Raw genomic sequence first — 22,214 nt, 5'->3', positions numbered from 1 at the left:
CCCATGAGAGCAGCGATAAAATTCCCGTATCTTTATGTCATGGGACCCACAATTTATCAACCTGTTCCTTAACATATTGGTTATCCAGTCTCTAAGGACCCGTTCCACCCGTTACTGGTCTAAGGATTGGATCGGTGTGTCGGTCCGGACATTGTTAAAAAGCACTCTCGATGTCAATACATACCGCCAATGTGTCCGTTTTGGCATCGAAGGATTCTTCTTTTTTATGCTCGAACACGTGCAGGCATAGGCAAGGTGTTTGTGTTTGAGTAGTTCGCTGGATGTTCTACTCTTTATTGTCCACAATACGTTGATAATTAATCACATGTTATTTTGCATGGGGATTTCACCATCTCCATTGTCAGTAGATCTTGGCCTACATGAGTTCATAAGTCATATATTTTATAACTATGCAGCGTATGCCATTTATTGGATTTAAGAACACAAATTACTTATTTTATTTTGTTTAGAAAGTTTACATATGTTTTTCTGTACAAATGAAAGGCTTATCAATAGCCATAAGCCAACGTGAACCTTTTATTAATTATATTTATTTATTTATTATTATTTTATTACAAAGAGAGTATAGTGCTTGCTCCAAAATATACAAGTATTGAGTATATATAAATTGATAAGAATGTGGGAAGCTCTTGTTTTGCATTGTGACCCTTCAAATAAATTGTGTTTGCGTCACCATATATTCTATAAAAATATAACTTGTCCTATTTACGTTGCATTTGGTCTCTTTCAGAAACCAAAGTCGTCTGAACGACCAAATGAAGCTTGGTCGCCCGGGAAGCCGAATTTGCCCAAGTCGTCAATTCAGGTGATAGGTTTATATAGGAGCTATATTAGGATATAGTCTGATTTGGACCGTATTTGGTCCTAATCGAATACAAGTTGCTGCTTCTAAAGCCTCAAGAAGTCAAGTCAAAGATCCATTTTATATGGCAGCCAATTTGGCCCATTGTCAATCCCCAACCAGCTATATAAACAAGAATCTATTAAAAAATTTCAAGCGGTTATCTTTATTCATCCGACCACTATCGTGATTTTCATAAACGGACGGATATGCTTCATCGAATTAAATGTCGTGACGATCAAGAATATATATACTTGATGGGTTAGCCGGTGGATATTTCGATGTGTTACAAACGAATTGTGAGATTAGTATAGTGGGTTTAAAAAGTGCGAGTAATCTTGTATACACACCACAATGGATCGCATGGTACATGTTCTTTTAATGACGTTTTCATATATATAGGAGCTTTAGCAAGTTATGGACCGATATGAACAAATCGGATTGTAATTGCATCCTCTAGAGACTCAAAAAGTCAATTCAAGCGATCGATTTATATGGGGGCCACATCAAGATATCAGCCAATTTCGATTATACTAAGCTTCGGACGCCTCCCCAGGTGGTGGTACCGCAGAAACAAATATTGCGGGGCGAACCAACAAGTCAGCTCAAGCAGGGGGCGTCACGGATACGAATACGAAGACAATGTGTTCGTGCAATTGGGTCGGCAGCGGATGAGCCAAATGAAATGGCCAACGGTGGGGCTCACAGATCTTCAGAAGACCCACCATCAAGAAAACCCGGTCTGGAGGGTTACTGGCAGCGACCAGTGGATTCAGAACACGGTTTATGAATGAAACATGGAACGTCAGAAATCTCTCAGAATCACGAGACTTTATGAAGTCCAGAACGAGGAGTCAAACTACAACCTAGACATCCTCGGTTTAAGTGAAGTATGATGGCCGAACTCAGGAACTATGGATCTTCAAGGTGGCTACCACTTCATATTTTCAGGCAATAAAATCCATCAAATAAATGAGGTCGGACTTTTACCGTAGCCGAAAGCGATGCGATCTATACAATATCATATCTGAACGCATCATGATGGCAAGATTAAATGCAAAATTTCTCAAAATATCTATTAAACAATGCTACGCGCCAACCGAACCGATGACGACGAAACAAAGGATCAACTCTATTCCCAACTCGACTCAGTGACACGCTCTCTACCAAAATAAGTCGTTAATCTTGCTATGGGAGATTTCAATGCCAAGTAGGGAATAACAACAATAATCTACCATCAATCATGAGAATACAAGGACTTGGCGAAACTAGGAATGACAATGCCAACAGATTGGATAATTTCTGCGCAAGAAAAAACTCTTGATTGGTGGCACAAAATCCCCCCATAAAAATATATTCAAATATACTTGGGAATCACCAGATGGAAATATGCATAATCAAATCGATCACGTACTTATTATCAAACTCTTTGTGGGCACGCTGATGGATCTAAAAACTAGACGAGAAGCTGACATCGATAGTGATCACATGCTCGTTGTGACCACTCTACGGCTACGCCCAACCTTTGCACAGTGGTATTTAGCCGAAAAAAACCTCCTGAAAAATATATGCCATGTGGGAACGGGTAGAGATATCCCTTTGAAATTTGAAATGGTTAGAGCTGAGGTGTTAGCGAGATTGTTTGCAAAATTTCGGTATTTCGGAATATTTCGAAAAATTGTTCGGGCTGTCAAATCATTTGTGGTCCGATTTTCAAAATTCTTTTTTTTTAAAGAAAGTCAGCTTAAGTTGAACAATATCTTCCCTGGTTTTGGGGATATACGAGTTTTAATTTTTATTTGTTGAAATTTTGGACGATACTGGCTTCGTATTTTGCAATATACGAATGCATTTGTGACTCGATTTTTATTTTTAAGCATAATTTTGAATTCGTGGCAAAATTTGCAACGATTTTACCATATTGTAGACATATTGACATCTTGTTGATGCTTTAAAGTGAAATTTAAACAAGATATGTCAACCTAAACGGGTGATACATTTACTTCAAAATAGGCAAATTCTTATTAAAAAAAAGTCGGAAAAACCCCTCGAGTTCAATGCCCTAATCTTACAATATTTGTAGCCTCCACAGCAAATTTATTAAAAAATGCTGATTTTGAAACCAACTTTGCCCAAAAGTGGTATATTGGTGATTTTTGTAAAAAAAATCGGCAGAATTTATTTTTATTTATAACTAGCTGACCCGGGCCCGCTCCGCTGCGCCTTCTTTTACTTTATATGAAACAAAAGTTTCCTTGGAATATTTATTTTCGACAATTAAAGAGCTTTTAGTGAAATACCATGCTACGAATATAGTATATCGCTTGACTAATTCCTTAACAATATAAGTGCCTTTGTCCGAATCCCATATGATCTTTATTGGTCTACACATTTAAGTTTGGATGTAAGTGTACTCCATTCATAAAATACTTTATTTCAGCCCGCTACTCTCATCATATCTGATTTAGGGGTGTTTTCGGGGGTGAGGTTGTCCCCCAGGCACATGGCCCTGAAAAAATATCAGCATCATACTCTTCTTTCAAAAACCATTTATTTAAACCCCATATTACCATTGGTTTAGGGGAGTTATACGATGAGGCGTCCCCCAAACACATGGCCCAAAATAGGTTATCAAATTTTTTTTCTAATCTTAAATACCACCTATTGGCATGGTCGAAAAATTTTTACCCTATGCGGAGTGTTTTGGGGAAGGGGTGATGCCCTAAATACATGGTCCTAAATTTGGATATCAAATTCGTATTCTGCTCCCAAATACCTTTATTTGACCCCCATTTGAGATGGTCACTAAAAGATTGCTGCTTGTGGGGTATTTTGGGAAAGGGGTTGACACCCAGAAAATTGGTCCCAAAAGTGGGTATCAATTATTGCTCTACCCCCCAATACCTTTCATTTAATCTCCACATTGACATGGGCGGTAAATATGGCCGATTTAGGGGTGTTTTGGGGACTGGGGTGGTCGCCCAAACACTTAGCCCGGAAAATATATCAGCAACGTGCTCATATATCTATATATCATTTATTTGAACCCCATATTTCTATTGCCCTCAAAATTGGATATCAAATTCGTTTTCTTATCTCGTTTAAACTCCTTATTGCAAAAGTCACCAATGGTCCGGTTTGGGTATTGGCCCTAAAAACTATAAATATTTAGTTCCACTCTCTTTACGACCCAAATTGTCTTGGTGAGCAAATACGTCCTATTTGGGGGTTGTTATAGTGGTGGGACGTCCCCTAGACAGTTGGTCCCTAATGTTGATATCAGATACGTGGTCTACACCCAAATACCTTTAATTTGAGCCCCATATTTTCGTAGTCGGCAAACATGACCGGCTTGGGGGGTGTTTTGGGGGATGGGCGGATCCACTCTAAAAACCCTCTTATTTGAGCCTCATATTGCAAAAGTCAGCAAATACTTACTATTTGGGTGGTGTTGTAGGGGTGGGGTGGCCCCATAGACACTTTTCCCAAATATTGATATCAGATTCCTGCTTTACTCCCAAAGTCGTAAATGTGTCCCCTTTGGGGGAGGTTTTTGGGTAGAGGCGGCCCCCCAAACACTTGATCCTGTTGTTGGATATCAGATTCTAATTCTACACTCAAATACCTTTTATTTAAGCCCCATATTCTCATGGTCAGTAAATAAGTCCTGTTTTGGGGGGTGTTTTGGGGAAGGGGAATTGTATTCCAAAAAAATTACGGTTTAGTGCCGTTTATGGGCCGGCGGCGTCATTGGACCATACTTCTTCCGTGATGATCAAGGCCGGCACGTTACTGTGAATGGGAATCGCTTCCGTTCAATGATATTAGCATATTTTTGGCCCCAATAGGATGATATGGACTTGGAGGACATGTGGTTCCAACAGGACGGCGCCACAAGCCACACAGCAAATGTCACAATCAATTAATTGGAAACCAAGTTCGGAGAACGTGTTATTTAAGAAATGGTCCAGTAGATTTTCCGCCTCGGTAGTGAGATTTGTCGCCGTTAGACTATTTCTAGTCTTTGGTCTACGCCAACAAGCCAGCGACGATTTATGAACTTCGTACGAATATCGAACACGAAACCGTCGAAAATTGGGTTCACCGTCTGGACATCATAGCAAGTCAAGTGATGGCAAGTCTTCTTTTGCAGCGTATTTCGCCTGCACTGGACAGCATTATGAGGAAGGAACAGGCAGAACATAATACACATCTATACCTTTTATTCATCGACTTCGAGCGTGCTTTTGACACAGTTTCGCGAAGTTCTATGTGGAGCAAGCTGTTGAATAAGGGCATCCCTAAAAAAAAGTGGCACTAATATAAAAAAAGAGAGCCTCGGGATCGGCAAATAGTGAAGCAGGGTTGCATCCTGTCTCCGGCACTATTTTTAGTTTTATTAGCCTCCGTAGTAGAAGTAACTAATGCTAAGGCACCCCATGGCATATGCTGGGTTATTAACGACTTCCTTGGAGATATCGACTACGCGGATGATGTATGCCTCTTTACGAATTGCTTAGAGCACATAAAGGCGAAACTGGAACGATTGAATGAAAATTCTGCCAAAATAGGCCTGAGGATAAACATAGCAAAGACCAAATTGATGAGGATAGGAACATCAAATCTGCCACCAGACACTATAAACGACTATGTCATTGAAGGCGTTGACAACCTCTCCTATCTTGGCAGCAAAATAACAAAGGGCGGAGGATCAGAGGCAGACATACACGTACGTATCAACAAAGCTAGAAGCGCCTTTCTCAATCTCATCAAAGGTTGGAGATGCATTGACATCGCACATAACACAAAAGTCAGAATCTTCAACGGTAGTGTGAAATCTATTTTATTATATTGTATAAGTTTTATAACGAGAAATTTTCTGGCCGAACCGTATTTCAAACAAAAGCGTGCAAAGTTCGGCCAACCCGAATCTTATATTTCAGCCAAATCGAATATGAAGAATGCGCCCTATAGTGGCTCAAGAAATAAAATTGGGAGATCTGTTTATATGCTAAATCAGGTTATGGACCGATTCAGGCCATATTTAACACCTATGTTTAAGGTCGTTGTAGTAGTTTTTGGACAAAATTTCAACCAAATCGTATAATAATTTCTCCCGCTAGAGGCTCAACAAGTTTAATCAGGAGATCGCTTTATATTGGAGCTATATCAGGTTGTGAACCGATTTGGGCAATACTTGGCGCAGTTGTTGACGGCCAAACCAAAACACTTCACGCAAAATTTCAGCAAATCGGGTAATAAAGTCGGCCTCTAGAAGCACATGAAATCAAGACCCGTGATCGGATTATATGGAAGCATATCAGGTTATGAACCGATTTGAACCAGTTGTTAGAGTTATAACAAAACACCTCATGTGAAATTTCAGGCAAATGGGATAATTATTGCACCCTCTAGCGGTTCAAGAAGTCAAGATCCGAGATCGGTTTATATGGGAGCTATATCAGGTTATGAACCGATTTGAAAAATACTTAGCACAGTTGTTGGCATAATAAAACACTTAGAGCAAAATTTCAGCCAAATCGGATAAAAATTGCGCCCTCCAGAGGCTCAAGAAGTCAAGATCCGATATCGGTTTATATGGCAGCTTTACAAAAACATGGATTTGACCCATTTACAATCCCAACTAACCTGTAGTGTTTATGCAAAAATTTCAAGAACCTAGCTTTACTCCTTTGAAAGTTAGCGTGCTTTCGACAGGCAGACGGACGGACATGGTTCAATCGACTTAGAATCTCAAGGCTATCAAGAATATATATACTCAGATCAATATTTCGTTGTGTAAAAATTACGAAATTAGTATACCCACGTCCTATGGTGTAGGGTATAATAAAGAATTGCAAATAAGAACAACCGATTTGAATCATACTTTGCGCGGTTATTGTCACATCAAAATACTTTTTGCAAACTTTCCTCCAAATGCGGTGGTAACTGTTCTCAAGAAGTCAACACCACGTGCAAAATTTCAGCTAAATCGGATTAGAATTGCGCCCACTATAGGCTCAAGATGTCAAATCGGGAGATCGGTTTATATGGAACCTATCGCAAATAATGGACCGATTTAGACCATTTACAATCCCAACCGACTTACACCTATAAGAAATATTTATGCAAAATTTTATGCGGCTAGCTTTACTTCTTCGAAAGTTAGCGAAAGTGCTTTCAACAGGCAGAAAGATGGATGGACATTGCTAGACCGATTTAGAATGTCAAGGCGATCAAGAATATATATTCTTTATAGGGTCGCATCAATATTTCTAGATGTTACCAACGGAATGACTAGTATACTCCCTATCCTATGACAATGTGGGTCATATAGACAATGTGAGCCATACATGACAAGGAAGCTGTTCTGAGATGCAGCTATGGTCGGTGCGGAGTTCTTCTTTTTAAAAACTTTCTATAGGTAACACAATTTGATATAAAGCGAAAATCAATTTTTGGTCGGGTGTAATTTTCTACGTTTTCTACATTTTGAAACTAACATTTACCGTCATAACACATGTCATTTACTGTCATATCATCAAAACTGTAGGAGGATGGATTAGTCTGTATTTTCGCTTAAGCTGCCATTACACGATCAGACATGTCCATCCGTAATTTGGATACCAAATTTTTATTTTTAGGGTACTATAAGAGAGCACACAAAATTTCGCTAAAATCACACTACCCATCTTCGAGACATGGCATTTCTGAAAATTAGGGTAAGGAGGAGAGTCCGTCCCCCCTTCAGATATCAAAAAATGAAGCATCCTATTTTCCACACAGGTCCATACTGCACCATCTTTGAAAATTTCAAGAAAATCGGTTCAGCCGTTTTTGAGTCTATACGGAACATACATACAAACAAACAAACACAAATTCATTCATGACTTTGGAAAAGTTTATTTTTTTTTTCGGAGGCGATACTTTTTTTGGGAGTTGGCTCTATAGGGCAATTATACCCAAATATGGTTCGATTTAGGATGTAATTAGCATAGATTTGGGGGCTGTAATACAACTCACTGCTCAAATGTTCAGCAAAATTTTGTAAAAGACACGCCTATTATCAGCCAATGAAACAAAACCAAACCCTCTACCATAGGATGGGGGTATACTTATGTCATTCTGTTTGCAACTCCTCTGGAGTCTTACCCCATAACATATATATATATTCTCGATCGTCATGACATTTTAAGTTGATCTATCCATGTTCGTCCGTCTGTCTGTCGAAAGCACGCTAACTTTCGAAGGAGTAAAGCAAGGCGCTTGAAATTTTGAACAAATATTTCTTATTAGTGTAGGTCGGTTGGAATTGTAAATGGGCCATATTGGTCAATGTTTTAATAAAGGGTGATTTTTTTGAGGTTAGGATTTTCATGCATTAGTATTTGACAGATCACGTGGGATTTCAGACATGGTGTCAAAGAGAAAGATGCTCAGTATGCTTTGACATTTCATCATGAATCATTGAATTTTATTACCAAAATCAGTGTTCGGTTCGAAATGTGTTCAAATTTTGACAAATTTTGTTCAGCGATGAGGCTCATTTCTGGTTGAATGGCTACGTAAATAAGCAAAATTGCCGCATTTGGAGTGAAGAGCAACCAGAAGCCGTTCAAGAACTGCCCATGCATCCCGAAAAATGCACTGTTTGGTGTGGTTTGTACGCAGGTGGAATCATTGGACCGTATTTTTTCAAAGATGCTGTTGGACGCAACGTTACGGTGAATGAACACATTTCGAACCGAACACTGATTTTGGTAATAAAATTCAATGATTTGCAAGCGTTGCTCGTTAGTAAGTCTATTCATGATGAAATGTCAAAGCATACTGAGCATCTTTCTCTTTGACACCATGTCTGAAATCCCACGTGATCTGTCAAATACTAATGCATGAAAATCCTAACCTCAAAAAAATCACCCTTTATATAGCTTTTATATAAACCGATATTGGATTTTGAATTTTTACGCCACTAGGCGGTGGCAGAATGGATTGAGGATGAGAGCAGCTTATACCATTGCAGTATAATCGAAGCGACGATAGGAAACCTGGAAGAAAGGGAAGAGATTTCCGATCGGATACCTGTTATGAAACTTGAGGTTCAGCGCGAGGCACTGCTGTCAGCGGCACAGTCTTGGATTGACGGAACCTTATGACGGAAGATCATGTTACACGGATGGATCAAAGCTAGAGGGCAGAGTGGGCATGGGGTCTACATTGAGAACATAGGGACTGAGATCTGTTTTAGACTGCCTAACTATAATACGATCCTTCAGGCAAAGATCCGGACAATCACTGAATGCGTAAAGTGGTGTGATGCTAACGCGAGGACGTCGAGTGTGAACATCTTTACGGACAGTAAAATTGCCATAAGGCAATAACAACCAAGACGACCTTTCGGGTCGACGCGGTCCGAGTTAAGGGAGTGGGCGACAAATGCGCATGCAACATTGTGGAACAGCGAAACGGTCGGTAGGACGGAGAAAATCCTATGGGAGGATCCAGATCGTGAGAAAACGAGGCTATTACGGAAAGGAAGTAAGAAGGAGGTCAGTATAGCTATTGGTATGATACCACGGGACACATAGGATTACGAGCTCACTTATGTAAAATCGGTGCGGTAAGTGATAGCATAGGTAAGGCATGTGGGAAAGATGATGAGACGTTGGAGCATTTCCTTTGTCTTTACACGGCTTTCGCGTCTAACAGATACCGGCACTTAGATGAGGACACAATGCCAGAACCAACTGAGGGACGTGGCATGGAAAACAATTAAGGATTTTGAAAGTAGCACGGAATTTCTAACATAGATTTTCTTTTTCGAGGTTAGTTTTTGTTTTGTTTTTTTTTTTTAGATGTAGAGCGCACCCCCTCTTTTCAACCTAACTTATCCGACTTGGCTGGTATTTTGCATGAGGTATTTTGTTATGACTTCTAACAACTGTGCTAAGTTTCGGTCCATGTTTTGATATAGCTGTCCTATAAACCGATCTTGAATCTTGAATTCTTGAGCCACTACAGATCGCAATTTTTATCCAACTTCCTGAGCCTCCAGAGGGCGAAATTATTATCCGATTTGGCTAAAATTTTGTACAACGTATTCTCCCATGACTTTTAACATACATGTCAAATATGTTCTGAAGCGGTCTATAGCCTGATACAGCTCCCATATAAACCGATCTTATTTTACTTCTTGAGCCCCTAAAGGACGTAATTCGTATACGAATTGGCTAACGTTTTACACATTAACTTCTTCTATGGTCTCCAACATTCAATTCAATTATGGTACTAATCGGACCATAACTTGATATATTGGGTTGCCCAAAAAGTTGGCGTTGACAACATTTTTCACAGCTTGCGACTCTGTAATTGCATTCTTTCTTCTTTCAGTTATCAGCTGTTACTTTTAGCTTGCTTTAGAAAAAAGTGTAAAAAAAGTATATTTGATTAAAGTTCATTCTAAGTTTTATTAAAAATGCATTTACTTTCTTTTAAAAAATGCGCAATTACTTTTTGGGCAACCCAATATATCCAGTAGCATGGCAATTCCTTTCTGTTATTCTTTATTTGCCTAAAAAGAGATACCGGTCAAGAACTCTACAAATTCGGTCCATGGTGGAGGGTATATAAGAACACTTGTTAATAATTGTTATACCCACCACTGAAGGATGGGGGTATATTCATTTTGTCATTCCGTTTGTAACACATCGAAATATCCATTTCCGACATTATAAAGAATATATATTCTTGATCAGCGTAAAAATCTAAGACGATCTAGACATGTCCGTCCGTCTGTCCGTCTGTCTGTTGAAATCACGCTACAGTCTTCAAAAATAGAGATATTGAGCTGAAACTTTGCACAGATTCTTTTTTTGTCCATAAGCAGGTTAAGTTCGAAGATGGGCTATATCGGATGTATCTTGATATAGCCCCCATGTAGACCGATCCGCCGATTTAGGGTCTTAGGCCCATAAAAGTCACATTTATTATCCGATTTTGCTGAAATTTGGGACAGTGAGTTGCGTTAGGCCCCTCGACATCCGTCGATTTGGCCCAGATCGGTCCAGATTTAGATATAGCTGCCATATAGACCGATCCTCCGATTTAGGGTCCTGGGCCCATAAAAGCCACATTTATTATCCGATTTTGTTTAAATTTTGGGACAGTGAGTAGAGTTAGGCCCTTCGACATCCCTTGTCAATTTGGCTCAGATCGGTCCACATTTGGATATGGCTGCCATATAGACCGATCTCTCGATTAAAGGTTTTGGGCCCATTAAAGGCGCATTTATTGTCCGATGTGGCCGAAATTGGGGGCAGTGGGTTAAATTAAGCCCTTCGACATGCTTCTGCAATATGGCACAGATCGGTTCAGATTTGGATATAGCTGCCATATAGCCCGATCTCTCGATCTAAGGTTTTGGGGTCATAAAAAGCGCGTTTATTGTCCGATGACGCCGAAATTTGGGACGATGAGTTGTGTTAGGCCCTTCGATATCCTTTTTAAATTTGATCCAGATCCGTCCAGATCTGCCATGTAGACCGATATCCCGACTTATAGTCTTGGTTCCATAAAGTCGCATTTATAATCCGATTTCACTTAAATTTTACACAGTGACTTATGCTAAGCATTTCGACATCCGTTTAGTACATGGCTCAAATCGGTTTAATTTTAGATATAGCTACTTAAAAGACCAATATTTTGTTATACGCAATTGAAAAATGACTTGTACTTATAAGTATTTGGTCCAAATCGGAACATATTTCGATATAGCTGCCATGGGGCATAAGGTATGCATTTTTCACCGGATTTTGACGAAAGGTGTTTTACATATATACCCGAGGTGGTGGGTATCCAAAGTCCGGCCCGGCCGAGCTTAACGCCTTTTTACTTGTTTTATGTACTTAGAAACGTCTTTCATTCTACACAATGCAAAGCAAACTAAATCATGTATGTTTTTGACACGACAGGAAGGCAACAACAGATAACGGAATTCCAAACTGAAGAAGAATCGTCACTTTAAAAAACATAACATTTCAACTTCATTTGATATGGTATTTAACTCGGTAATCAAGGTCCAAGTTTTGCTAAATGAAATTACCCCCTTTATTTTTTGAGATATCTTATAAAACGTCAATTCTATAACGAATTATATTATGTATCCCAAAGGTATTAATTCGCCATTTTCCAACTGTTATCTGTTGTTGCCGTCTTGTCGCGTCGAAAAGTATACATAATTCAGTTTGCCTGTCGTTGTGTAGAATGGAAGACGTTTCTTTGCAAAGCAATTATTAAAAATTTAATTATTCATATAAAAATTTTTTATACATGATCCAAATCAGATCATTTTTGACTTTTTTCATAAGCCAGTAAAAGGCGTGTCTATGAACTGATTTTGTTGAAATTTTTGGCAGTCGGTTGTATCAGAGCACTGACATCTATGACAAATACATTCTTAATCGAACCATATTTGTGTATAATTGCCATTAACACAGAACTCCCGAATAATTCCTTGCCTCCTAAAAAAAGTAAATTTATCTAAAGTCATAATGGTGTTTAAAATCCTTCATATTATATTTATTGATAAATGTAGCAATTTTTACATTTAGCAGAACAAATTATTTAATGTATATCGGGGGACAAATTGTTTGATTTTTTATAAAACTATATAATAATAACATTGTATTGAAACACATTACACACAAACAAAATTCATTCCAAATACATTGTTAAATAATGTATTATATTAAATAAATTATATATTGCTTTCTTCGAACATGTCATGTCCCGTGTTCAGAATAAGGTATTCTGGAATCAACAAGCTATATTCATTATCCTAATATATGTGAAAACTTTTATCAAAATCAGATGAGATTTCAAAGTACAATCTTGTTCTATTTGGCATGTGAAAATGCGTTGAATATCGGGTTGCTCCCATAAACGTGTTTCATTCGATGTGCAATTTCAAGGCAGTTCTCACAATATCTGTTCCATCTTCATGAAATTTGCTACTTTATGAATACGGATCAACTTCCGATACAGCACCCGCATACCACATCTTGCAAACGATATGTAAAATTTTCTAATAATTTTCGCATGTTAAACAACAAAAGTTGTTTAACTTATATGTCATAAGCAGTGTTGCCGTTTTTGGTAGGTTTCTACCAAAATTGTTATGTTTTTATTCTCTTAGTAGGCTGACCTCAATGTTTTGGTAGGTTTTTCTAACATATAAATACCATGTTATCTACTGAAAAAATCGCCGGTGGTAACTCAAAATTATTTCACTTCTTGTCGTTTCTGTGTATTCGGTAAGAGTGCAGAATAAAAGCAAGGATGTCGAGGAGCAACAAACAACAAAAGTTGTTTAACTTATATGTCATAAGCAGTGTTGCCGTTTTTGGTAGGTTTCTACCAAAATTGTTATGTTTTTATACCCTCCACCATAAGATGGGGGGTATACTAATTTCGTCATTCTGTTTGTAACTACTCGAAATATTCGTCTGAGACCCCATAAAGTATATATATTCTTGATCGTCGTGACATTTTATGTCGATCTAGCCATGTCCGTCCGTCTGTCCGTCCGTCCGTCCGTCCGTCCGTCCGTCCGTCCGTCCGTCCGTCCGTCCGTCTGTCTGTCGAAAGCACGCTAACTTCCGAAGGAGTAAAGCTAGCCGCTTGAAATTTTGCACAAATACTTCTTATAAGTGTAGGTCGGTTGGTATTGTAAATGGGCCATATCGGTCCATGTTTTGATATAGCTGCCATATAAACCGATCTTGGGTCTTGACTTCTTGAGCCTCTAGAGTGCGCAATTCACATCCGATTGGGATGAAATTTTGCACGACGTGTTTTGTTATGACATCCAATAACTGTGCCAAGTATGGTTCAAATCGGTCCATAACCTGATATAGCTGCCATATAAACCGATTTTGGGTCTTGACTTCTTGAGCCTCTAGAGTGCGCAATTCTTATCCGATTGGAATGAAATTTTACACGACGTGTTTTGTTATGATATCCAACAACTGTGCCAAGTGTAGTTCAAATCGGTCCATAACCTGATATAGCTGCCATATAAACCGATCTTGGGTCTTGATTCTTGAGCCTCTAGAGGGCGCAATTCTTATCCGAATGGAATGGAATTTCGCACGACGTGTTTTGTTATGATACCCAACAACTATGCCAAGTATGGTTCAAATCGGTCCATAACCTGATATAGCTGTCATATAAACAGATCTGGGGATTTGACTTCTTGAGCTTCTAGAGGGCACAATTCTTATCCGATTTGGCTGAAATTTTGCACGACGTATTTTATTTTTACTTTCAACAAGTGTGTTAAATAAGGTTCAAATCGGTTCACAACCTGATATAGCTGCCATATAAACCGATCTGGGATCTTGACTTCTTGACCCCTAGAGGTCGCAATTATTATCCGATATGTCTGAAATTTTGTACGACGGATCCTCTCATGACCATCAACAAACGTGTTTATTATGGTCTGAATCGGTCTATAGCCCGATACAGATCCCATATAAATCCTTCTCTCTATTTTACTTCGTAAGCCCCAATGGGCGCAATTCTTATACGAATTGCCTGAAATTTTACACAGGTCTCCAACATATAATTTAATTGTGGTCCCAACCGGACCATATCTTGATATCGTTTTAATAGCAGAGCAACTCTTTTCTTATATCCTTTTTTGCCTAAGAAGAGATGCCGGGAAAAGAACTCGACAAATGCGATCCATGGTGGAGGGTATATAAGATTCGGCCCGGCCGAACTTAGCACGCTTTTACTTGTTATTCTCTTAGTAGGCTGACCTCAATGTTTTGGTAGGTTTTTCTAACATATAAATACCATGTTATCTACTGAAAAAATCGCCGGTGGTAACTCAAAATTATTTCACTTCTTGTCGTTTCTGTGTATTCGGTAAGAGTGCAGAATAAAAGCAAGGATGTCGAGGAGCCAATCCCATGGCAGCCGGTTGTACGTACCGGATTGACCTGATGAATTCCTTTATCGACAAGGGCTGTCGCCTCAGTGTGGAAAACACTGCTACAACGATAACAACAACAACAAGAGGCCTCACTCCTTCAAACTTCAGGAAAAGGTCGTAAGCTCTGATATTGGAACCAAATTACGTAAATTCTAGTTAACAAATGCGGCTTTTGTGCGTTCAATGCCTTCAAATGGAAAATTAGAGTATACGGCAGCTGCATACAAATATGGTCAGATCTGGTCAATACTCAGACGTTCGGGGGTCCATGCAACTTACTAGCACCGCTAAAATCGGCAGAAAAAGTTCATTTCTGGGCTCAAACCTTGTTATTGTTGTAGCACTGTATTATCGTATCAATCCGGTACCTTCAACCGGCTGCCATGGGATTGCTCAAACCCTTAAAGCAGCACTGTTGTTCATTGAAGTCAGGGTTCAAATACGACTTCTATGAACTCAAGATTTCTTATCGGGAGGACGGTATAAATAGTGCTAGAAGCTATAGGCCATATTTGAACTTTGGGCTGTAGAGTAATGTCAAGAAACAGACGGACGGATATGTTCAGATTGTATAACACCGATCTAGAATGCATGCTTTGTAGGGCTGAAATGTACAATTTGATGTGTTCCAAATGGAATGGCAAAATGGCGAAATCTTCGGAGGTGGGTATAAAAACATATATGACTTTTTTGGCCTGTAGAACTTTTGGTACGTTTTGATAGGATTTTTCTTAAAATTTGGTAGGAATTAGTTTTCTCGATTGGCAACACTGGTCATAAGTAGACATATTATACAATGGCGTAGGATATTATATTGACGGCTCCGTCCGGCTTTAGCCTTTGTTTCTTTAATGATATTGCTTATAACTTAGATTAGAATTTCAATTAACATTTTAATTATTGAGTTCTGATCAATTAATGCAAAAAAAAAACTACATTTTTCACTAAGTAGCATTTTCACATGAATCTCGCTTTGTTGAATTTTAAAGTTTAGACTTAAATCATTTTATAATCTTTTCTTAACGATATGTTTTTTTTAAATATTTACTCATTTAGAAAATTGTGTTTTAGAAGTTAACGTAAAATTTACAAATCACTTGAAAATACAAAACAAATACCTTTATTTACTACTATTGACAGTTTCTATTGTTTACAATATTAATTAGTACTCGGTTTTCAACTAAATATGAACTTAGCCAGAACAACCACTGAACGACCCGTTTGACTTAACTTAAACAAAGATTAAAATAAACTGACTGCAATTTTCCAGAATTTCAATTCTAAATAGAACAATATTCCCTCAGCACCCCACACCGAGTAATACGCATGGATATAGTGAGTGCGAGAGAGTGGCTTAAAGTGATAACAAAAGTTTGAATTCGATTCTCACTTAAAATTATTGTTCTACAAAGCGCTGAACAAAACCGAGAGAAGGAATGAGTGGATACGAGCGTGCTACCGACAGCCAGATGAATAGAACAATGGAGAGTCATAGTACATTTGTTTATAAAGTCATATCTAAAAGAGTAATGCATAAGTTGCATTGCAGGAAATCGTCATCGATACGCTTACATAGCTACAGCGGTCAAAAAAAGTATTCATCATTCAATGTTTTTTTTTTAATAAGTCTACAAAAGACAATTGGAATAAAAACATATTAAACTAATGATGCAGTAGTGCTTGTGTGATATATATGTACACAATTTCATTGTTTTTAAAGAAAAAAATAGTATTTATTGGAACAAAAAAGGCCATTTTACAGCTGAACACAAAAAATTAAACAAAAAAAGTATTCATCATTGCAAAAAAACAAAAAAATAAATAACATAATTTAAAAAAATTAATACTTTGTTATTCGACCACCGCGTCTTATAACTTCTTTTAAACGGTTTGACATCGATTGGACTAATTTAGCGGTTATATTTTGGTCTATATTAGTCCATTCCTCCATTATCACCTGTTGCATTTGACTCTTGCTCGAAAAATTGCGCGTTCTCAATTTGCGTTCGAGATGTTCCCAAAGATGTTCAATTGGGTTCAAGTCGGGACTTTGAGGAGGAGTTTTAATGACTTTGGGGCAGTTATACAGCATCCACATCTTGGTATTTAAAGCAGAATGTTTGGGGTCATTATCTTGATAATATTGAAAGTTATTACCAAGCCCAAGTTTTACAGCACTATCTTTTAAATTCCTCTTTAAAATGTCAATGTAATACTTATGATCCATTACTCCATTAATAATTTCAAGATTTCCCGCTCCTGAAGCCGCCATACACCCCCAAACCATTAAACCACCTCCACCATGTTTTACAGTAGCAACTGTGTTTCGTTCTTCAAGCTCTGTATTTGGTTTTCTGTACACTATGACCTTTCCATCGCACCCAAAAAGATTAAACTTGCTCTCGTCTGCAAAAATGACTGTTTTCCAAAATGATTCGGGCTGTTTTACATACATTTTTGCGAAGTTTAGCCTTTTCACTCGGTTTATTTTATTTATAAAGGGCTTCTTACGTGCAGTTCTTCCTCTGTAACTATGCCTTTTGAGTGTATTTCGAATTGTTTGTGTAGTAACTTCCTTCCCTAAATATTCCATAGTGTTTTTACGAAGAATGGTCGCATTTGTCTTCGGAGTTTTCTGAACTTGCCGCACTAGCCAACGCACATCTCCAACTGAAAGTGCTTTTGGTCGACCAGATCTTGGTTTATTGTCAACAGTTTTCGTTTCTGTCCACTTTCTGATGATGGATTGTATAGTAGATCGTGGTCTATTTAATATTTCACTGATAGTTTTTGAGTTAAACCATTCCTGTGGTGTTTTATTATCAAAACTTTTACCTCATCAGAAACCTCGTTTTGCTTACGACCCATTTTGACAAAAACTATATTTTCAATGAAATTAAATATTTGCTGTCAAGGGCAAAGCCTCCTTTACTAAATAAAACAGAAAAGGGGGATTCCCAAATAATATTTGAATTTGACTTTGATGATAGCACATCAATGATGAATACTTTTTTTGTTCTGTTTTTGGTGTTATTATATAAAATTGCATTTTTTGCGCTAATTAAATTTATTTTTTGAATTTATTTTAAAACATATTACGAAAAATAAACTATTGCATAAAACTGCATTATTTGTTTACTTTAAATTTTCTTCAATTACCCAAAATAAGTGAATTTATTATCAATTTTGCTAATGATGAATACTTTTTTTGACCGCTGTAGCTGCCTTTAGAACAATTCAGAGATGGCAAGTATAAATCATCTGAAGGCAGTCCACGAACGTTTTGTTTATATTTTGTGCTGTTAACGAAGAATGTTAAGTTTAAATAATTAATAATGGGTAAAGGACTTTTAATTTTAATAGACCCTAATGCTGAGAGCATTCTGTTGACAGCTCGGAACTAGATTTTATTCCATTGCAACACGGAAAAGCATCGGCAAAACTAGGGAAGCACATTCTATTACACACTGGAATACCAGTTATGAAAACCGTATTCCTAAGATTACAAAATAATGGGTTTCCTCTAATAAGTTAAATAATTGCTTGCTGCTAATAAAAAGTTAAAGAATGTCCAAAAATTAAGCAAAAATCCAAAGAAAATTTGAAAAAGAAAATAATTCTGTTAAATCTTAAATTTGGTATAAAATTCCTAAAAAATCTATAATTTTTATATCCTCCACCATAGGATGAGTGCATACCGATTTTGTCATGGCGTTTGTGACTCGTCGAAATATTGATCTGAGACCTAACAAAGAATATATTTTCTTGATCGTCTTGAAATTTGTTCATGAAGTGTTCATGATTTGGCTGAAATTTGTTATGACTTTCAAAAACTGTACTAAGTAAAGACCAAATCGGTCTATAACCTGATATAGCTCCCATATAAACTGATCTCTCGATTATCCTTGTTCGGTTCCTAGAATCTTTAATTTTTGCTGGTTTGACAGAAGTGTGGTATGTATGTAGAATAAAAAAATTATACCGTTTAACTAAATTTAGTTTGTATAAATTTTTAGCAGAATCCATGGTGGAAAGTTCCCAAGATTCGGCCCGGCCGAACTTAGCATGCTTTTACTTAATATTTTTAGCACTTCAGCACTTGTACTAAGAATAAATTATTTATCATTCGGTGGTTGGTAAAGGTGGTAAACCACCTTACTGAATTTTGTTTCGGGTTACCCACTGACTTACCCTATTATGTGACTTTTTGCTGACAAAAATTCATAAAAAAATAATGTCGGCTAATCTTGAAAATTTAATTATATGTGGCATAGATCGTACACAGAAAAAAATAAATCTAAGAAAAAACTCAGACTCCGGACAAATTAATAAAAAATATTTCAAATTTTAAATATATTCTAAAAACGGTAAGGGATAAGAATTCCTGTGCTACTGGAGCTATTCGAAGCTATGAATATATTAGGGCCATACTTGGTTTGGTTATTGGAGAAGTCATTGTGCAAAATTTCAACCAAATCGGATAAGAATTGCGTCATATATTGGCTCAAGAAGTAAAATCGGGAAAGCTGTTTATATGGGAGCTATATCAGGTTATAAACTGATTCAGACTATGTTTGGCAAGTATGTTGAAGGTGATAGAAAAAGTCGTTGTACAAAATTTCACCCAAAACGGATATGAATTGCGCCATCTGGTGTCTCAAACTGTATAATCAGGAAATCGGTTTATATGGGTGCTATTTCAGGTTATGAACCGATTTGGACCATATTGCCACAGTTGTTGGAAGTTAAAACAAATTACTTGATAAATCGGATAATAATATCGCCCTCTAGCGGTTCAAGAAGTCAAGATCCGAGATCGGTTTAAATGGGAGCTATATCAGGTTATGAACTGATTTCGACCTTACTTAGCACAGTTATTGGAAGTCAAAATTTCTTGGTGCAAAATTTCAGCCAAATCGGATGAGAATTGCACCATCTAAAAGTTCAAGAAGTCGAGACCCATAGTCGGTTTATATGGCTGCTATATCAAAACATGGAGGCCACCGTAGGGCAAAGGTTTGATGTCCGCCTATGACGCCGAGCCCAGGGTTCGAATCCTGGCGAGAGCATCAGAAAAAATTTTCAGCGGTGGTTATCCCCTCCTTAATGCTGGCGAAATACAAACGGAATAACGAAAATAGTATACCCCCATCCTATGGGGGTATATCAATCAAAGGGAATTTTTTCTTAGAGAAACATTTATCGAAATATTGTTTTTGGAGAAAATTTTTTTATGTGTTGTCTTTAAAGAATTTAAAAACTTTGTCTTAAGAAAAATTTAATTAGAATTTTGTCTTACGAAAAATTCATTAAAATATTGTCTTTTAAACATCTCATTGAATTTTGTCTTTAGAGAAAATTGCTTCGAAATTTTGTATTTAAAAAATTTTAAGGAAAATATCTATAAAATTTTGTCTTTAAAAACTTCATTGAAACATTATCTTAAAAAATATCCTTGAAATTTTGTGTTTAGAAAATTTTTTATTAAAAATGCCTTTAAAAACTATTTCATTGAAAAATTCTTTAGAATAAATTTAATTAAAATTTTGTTAAAAAAAACTTCATTAAAATCTTGTGTTTTTAACAAATGTCATTAAAATTTTGTAATCGGAAAAAATTCATTAAAATTTTAGAAAAAGGCAAAATTTCATTTAAATTTTGTCTAAAGAAAAATTGCATTGAAATTTTGTTTTTGGAAACATTAAAATCTTCTCGCTATGTACAATTTCGACCAAAATCCGTACATATTTTGGAAGTCATATAGAAAATAATTGTGCAAAGTTTTCAAAAGATCGGTTGATAAATGCTCTTGCAAAGGCTCTAGAAGTGAAAATCGGGCGACGCATATACATGGTAGCTGTATCTAAATCTGAATCGATTTCTATGAAATAGCAGTATTAGTCCAAATCGGACGAACATATACATATATGGGAGCTATATTCAAATCTGAACCGATTTTTTCCAATTTCAAAACAAAAACACAAACGGACGGACAGCAGATGGACTTAGCAAAATCGATTCAGAAGGCGATACTGAGTCGCACGGTATGCTCTTTCTATCTTTCTTCCTTGTACAACAGTAGTCGTACACCAGTTTTTTGAATAAACTAAATTTTCGAACAGTTTGAAAGTCCATACTCAGAAACGAAGTACGAAACAATTTTGAAGTATTTTAAAATATTTTTTAGTATAATAAACTTAAATCAATCTGGGCAAAATGACCCATTTGTGACAGCCAACGACCTACAGCAATAACAAGTAAATGCAAATGGGCCCATGAACATTCTATTATGGAACAGGGGCAAACTTCTCACATATCCTTGTCCGATTCAAGCTTAAGCTCAATGATAAAGGGCCTCTTTTTTATAGACGAGTCCGAACGGCGTGCCTCAGTGCGACACCTCTTTGGAAAGAAGTTTTACATGGCTTAGTATCTCACAAATGTTACCAGGGAAAACCGCCGCTGAAAATTTTTTCTTTTGGTCTCGCCAGGATTCGAACCCAGGCATTCAGCGTCATAGGCGGACATGCTAACCTCTGCGCTACGGTGGCCCTTCAAGTTTAAGCTCAATAATAAAGGGCCTCCTTTTTATAGACGAGTCCGAAGGGCGTGCCGCAGGGCGACACCTCTTTTTTATACCCTCCACCATAAGATGGGGGATATACTAATTTCGTCATTCTGATTGTAACTACTCGAAATATTCGTCTGAGACCCCATAAAGTATATATATTCTTGATTGTCGTGAAATTTTATGTCGATCTAGCCATGTCCGTCCGTCTGTCCGTCCGTCCGTCCGTCCGTCTGTCTGTCGAAAGCACGCTAACTTCCGAAGGAGTAAAGCTAGCCACCTGAAATTTTGCACAAATACTTCTTATTAGTGTAGGTCGGTTGGTATTGTAAATGGGCCATATCGGTCCATGTTTTGATATAGCTGCCATATAAACCGATCTTGGGTCTTGGCTTCTTGAGCCTCTAGAGTGCGCAATTCTTATCCGATTGGGATGAAATTTTGCACGACGTGTTTCGTAATTATATCCAACAACTGTGCCAAGTATGGTTCAAATCGACTTATAACCAGATATAGCTGCCATATAAACCGATCTGGGGTCTTGACTTCTTGAGCATCTAGAAGGCGCAATTCTTATCCGATTGGAATGAAATTTTGCACGACGTGTTTCGTAATCATATCCAACAACTGTGCCAAGTATGGTTCAAATCGGTCCATAACCTGATATAGCTGCCATATAAACCGATCTGGGATCTTGACTTCTTGAGCCTGTAGAGTGCGCAATTCTTATCCGATTGGAATGAAATTTTGCATGACGTGTTTCGTTACGATATCCAACAACTGTGCTA

The 22,214-nt window shown here is 37.5% G+C and overlaps 1 protein-coding gene across 1 annotated transcript in view; it reads right to left on the bottom strand.

The window, feature by feature from the left end:
• The window catches only part of LOC106092864 (alpha-tocopherol transfer protein), a 36,647-nt gene extending 20,525 nt beyond the window's left edge, over nucleotides 1-16,122 (bottom strand). Inside the window, exon 1 of the mRNA XM_013259803.2 lies at nucleotides 15,977-16,122. The gene's annotated coding sequence lies outside the window, so the exon portion shown is untranslated. The remainder of the gene's footprint in view (nucleotides 1-15,976) is intronic.
• Between the last annotated feature and the right edge of the window lie 6,092 nt (nucleotides 16,123-22,214).

This window comes from Stomoxys calcitrans, chromosome 3 (genome assembly GCF_963082655.1).
Source record: "Stomoxys calcitrans chromosome 3, idStoCalc2.1, whole genome shotgun sequence".
Classification (NCBI taxonomy): domain Eukaryota; kingdom Metazoa; phylum Arthropoda; class Insecta; order Diptera; family Muscidae; genus Stomoxys; species Stomoxys calcitrans.
This window is presented reverse-complemented; position numbering and strand designations above follow the sequence as displayed.